This window comes from Arachis ipaensis, chromosome B03 (assembly GCF_000816755.2).
Source record: "Arachis ipaensis cultivar K30076 chromosome B03, Araip1.1, whole genome shotgun sequence".
In the NCBI taxonomy this organism is placed as follows: domain Eukaryota; kingdom Viridiplantae; phylum Streptophyta; class Magnoliopsida; order Fabales; family Fabaceae; genus Arachis; species Arachis ipaensis.
Genome location: NC_029787.2, coordinates 105,344,878 through 105,349,362, shown reverse-complemented (window position 1 = coordinate 105,349,362; position 4,485 = coordinate 105,344,878). Strand labels below are relative to the sequence as shown.

Sequence of the window (4,485 nt, the reverse complement as noted above, 5' to 3'; positions counted from 1 at the left end):
TTGAGAATTTTCTCTTTTATGTGCAATGAAAGGGCATATTTCAATAAAGAAAGACATGTGGGGAGGGTCCTTATTAAGGAAGGCACATGGGGGATTCTTCATGTCAAGGTGAAGGAAGCCTTCCTAAGCATTATTCATCCTACATCGATGTTGATGGAACTTTCATAAAGCACAACCAAAACAAAATATACCATCTCATATTTTTTAAAGTTATGACCCAACCTGTCTTCTTGCTATGCCTTCAATACTTGATACCTAATCAATTAGCTGACTTCAAATATAAAAAATACTATCAGAGGAAAACAAAAATGAAGTGTTAATATATATAATTGAAGACTTTTAATTTTCTCCTTTCTAAAAGAAATAGTGGATGAGAATTGAGTTTTAAGTATTATAATAACAAATATTATTTGGACATCTTACATCTAGTCCTTAGCTTAAATGCTTTTGAAGGCTTCTCAATGTGCATATTGATTCATGATCATGATGAAGTTCCTTGTTCCTTTAAATATACTCCAATCTTTTTAAGAGTGTCTTGCTTGGAAGCACTGTTAGCGAGGGCCCTTCATGCTTAAACAATATCTCCCTTTGTCTCGTTACCCTAACTTTTTAAGAGAATGGACTTCTCCATATGACACTGAAAAAGAATAAAAATAATAATATTAATAAAATTGAAAACAAAAATAAAATCAAACGGTACATCATATTTAATTAATTAATACATGGTGGCTTTTCATATGGGCAATTCTTTTCAATATTTATACCAAATAAGATGTAATATAGAAACGACTAAAACAAGCACACATGGACATAGACATATTCAAACAGGATCAAATATTAAACTAGCTAAATTTCACTTCACATATGCGTGACAATAATATATATTAGGTAGTAGTGGCTTATTCATATTCAAAGACATAATCTATGAAAAGAAAGGTAGGGTAGAGTAGGGTTGGAGACTTGGGGTGGAGGTTGCTAACTTGTTATGCATGAGGATCAGATGGATTTTTATTAGACACATCACTCCAGCTTTAATAATTGGTTTAGATGGAAAACAACTGTAAGGTGTGGAATTATGGGAGAATTTCTTTCTTTTCTTTTTCTAAAAGCACTTTTGCTTAGTTAGTAACAACCTTGCAATTAAACAATTAATAATACTTCATACTTTTTTTTCTTTTTTCCGAAATAACATTTAGCAGCATGCCAACGTCAATGAGACAAATGTTTATAAACAGATTATTTATGCACTAACAAAATGTTGATAAACTTCACAATTTGAAATCTTATTTACCTTGTAGTACTATTTTGCCATTTAGCCATATGATCTATTGCCACCTCTTCGATGAATATGATTATGTTATAAATGGAAAGTGCCATAAAATTAAATTTCAGTTCAACTTGCCAAACTAATTAATCCAGGTCAATTTTTAGAACACTAATAATAATTAAAGGCAAAAATAATAAAAAATCGCAAAGTCATCCGTGTTAAATAATGGGAGTAAACTAATGCTTTGGAATTTGCAGATAATGTATTTTATAAACGATATAAAATTTAATTCGAACCAAGCTGGTTCGAATTACGTGTATGCATGTGTTTGTGTATAATTCGAACCAAGCTGGTTCGAATTATGTAGAAATGGAATTCGAACCAGCATGGTTCGAATTATATAAAAATATGATTTGGCTTATTGCTGAAACGATTTTCGCTTTGGCGTATTTACGTTACATGATTCTTGACTTGGCTTATTAAGGTTTTTTACCCTTTTTAAAATGTGAATTCTTTTTTTCTATTAATATATAAATTGTCTCAAAGCCGTGTGTATTAGATGATTTATGTCTAGAAGTCTTTAAAAAAATACATATAAAAATCATCTCAAGGTCCTGAATTTTTCAAACTGAACGTAAATCGTTTCAGAGTAAGAATTTTTACACGTTTTTTCTCTAAAATATAAGGGGTATGACTATGTGTATTTCGCAACTCACATTAGTCTAGAATGATTTACGTGTTAGAGGCTAACCCTCAAGATCCTGCAACGATTTATGAAGATAATGAGTCTATAAATAAACGAATATGATGTATAATGAGCCATACATGAATAAAGAGTTTTATGAGAGATGGCTGAGAGTGTATTTTTGCTAGTTCATTATCGAGAAAAAATTGATGAAACACAAGTGAGGGTGTTACGTTCTCTAATAAAAAGCAAATTGGAGTGTTTGTCAATCTGTCAACGAGTTTGATGGATTTACAAAATATTATATTACAAAATTTAGAAAATTACAGTAAAAAAATGTGTAAAGCAAGTATTTTTTTAGATTCCTATCTCACTCAGGCAAGGTTATGTTAAGTTTGGAAAATACGAGATACTAAGTGATGACGACGTGTAATATATGTTTCACAATTAAGCTAGATTTCCAAATTTGAATGCTATGGAGTTGTTTGCGAGAATGGTTGATGTAGAGGGTAGTTCTGGTGGATCTGCTTCAAATCTGCCAACCGGCGTAATAGAAGGGAGTTCTAATGCCGTTCCAACTGGTCACGAGGTTATTGCCCATGTTTCGTCTCCATCATTTGCAGCAGATTTGTCCGTTCAGGCAGATAATACAAATGACTTGAGTGATGTGCGTACCTTCGAGGTGTTGAGTATAAAGTGTTTGAGTCCAATCAATTGAAGTATCATGGAAAGTGTGTGCAGTTTGGGAATTGATGTAATTGGCTAATATGTGTGACTATGCGACAGAGGAAAGGTTACTGGAAAGTTAGAAAGAACAATAGGCCGCACACATGTCTTGCAACAGAGATATCTACCGATCACAGGCAACTCAATTATCATGTCATCTATGCGTCAATTCTACCAATGGTCATGGTAGATGCATCAATCTCCGTGAAAAGTATTATAGAATGTGGTCTCATCAAAATTTGGTTTCAAGCCCAGTTACAGGAAGGTGTGGATGGCTAAGTAGAAGGCGATTGCACAGATATATGGAGATTGAGAGGAGTCTTACAACCTGATTCCGGGGTGGATCATCGGGGTTCAGATATATATGTCTGGCACTATAACAGTGTTGTGTACTTCACCTGTTAGGGCTAGTAATACAGTCGATGAAATGAGGGTATTTTTCATTGATTGTTTTAGACGTTTTTTTCCGTGTGTTGACGCCTTCAAGTATTGCAAGCCACTAATATCTATCGATGGTACGCATTTATATAGCAAGTATGAAGGTACTTTATTAATGGCGATTGCACAAGATGAAAACTCAAACATGCTTCCAGTGGCATTTGGGTTAATCGAGGGCAAGAACACAGATTTGTAGAAATTTTTTCTAAGTCACCTTTGTCAGTACGTGACTCCGCAACCCGACATTGTAGTTATCTCTGACAACCACAACGCAATCAAGACTACATTGATTGCCGAAGACAGTGGGTGGCTCTTACCGACCGCACATCATGCATTCTGTGTAAGACACATAGCTGCTAATGTCGCATTAAACTTCAAATCTAAGAATGCACCAAAGATTCTTGTGAATGTAACATATGCAAAGACTCAACAGGAACATCAATATTACATGGATATCTTGAAGTAGGAAAACTTGGCAATGGTTAATTGGTGCAACAGGATCACATTAGAGTTGTGGACCCAACATCGGAATGGCGGCCGCCGATACGGTCATATGACAACCAACATTTTTGAGTGTATTAATGTCGTCCTAAAGGGTATACATAATTTACCCGCGGGTTCACTTGTTAAGTCAACATATGAGCGTTTGGTTGAGCTCTTTATTAGGAAGGAAAGGAAGCAAAGTCGTAGCTCGAGACTAGGGAAAAATTTTGTCAGACATTTATAAAGGTGATTGAGAAAAATCTACAAACCTCCAGAAACATACGAGTTGATGTATATGCGAGTTTAGCTTGTTACACGTAAATCGTGCTAGACTGCTTTGTGTTGTGAAAAACACATAAATCATCCTATCCCTTTGTATTTTAGGTAAAAAACGTGTAACACTTTTTATCCTGGGACCAGTTACGTTCAACTTAGGAAACTCAGAACTCTAGGACGATTTATGTGCATTTTTTTTTGAAGACTTCCATACATAAATCGTCCTAGAGTATAGTGTTTAATATATTATCTAATACAAATAGTCTTGTGACGATTTATATATTAACAGGAATAGAAGGTTCACGTTTTAAAATTTGGTTTAAGAAAATCTGATATTATTGATCATTCTTTATTTTATTTAAATAAAAAAATTTAATTTTACACTTACATGCACCAAAATTTATGCATTAATATTAGATTAAATCTACAATAATATTATTCATATTCTAAAATTAATCACTAAAATCAGCCATTAACATATTTGTATATAAATATACATAATTAATTTATTTTTATTATATATTTATATTCTAATATATATTTTTTATTGATAACTGACTTTAATATACACATAATATAATTGTTATATCTAATAAAATAGATCAAATAG

General features: G+C 33.0%; 1 protein-coding gene across 1 annotated transcript in view; it reads left to right on the top strand.

Moving 5' to 3' along the window:
* LOC107630813 (probable LRR receptor-like serine/threonine-protein kinase At1g63430) overlaps positions 1–4,485 on the top strand; it is a 20,773-nt gene that overhangs the window by 10,391 nt on the left and 5,897 nt on the right. The window contains exon 2 of the mRNA XM_016334058.2: positions 1,690–1,695. The gene's annotated coding sequence lies outside the window, so the exon portion shown is untranslated. The remainder of the gene's footprint in view (positions 1–1,689; positions 1,696–4,485) is intronic.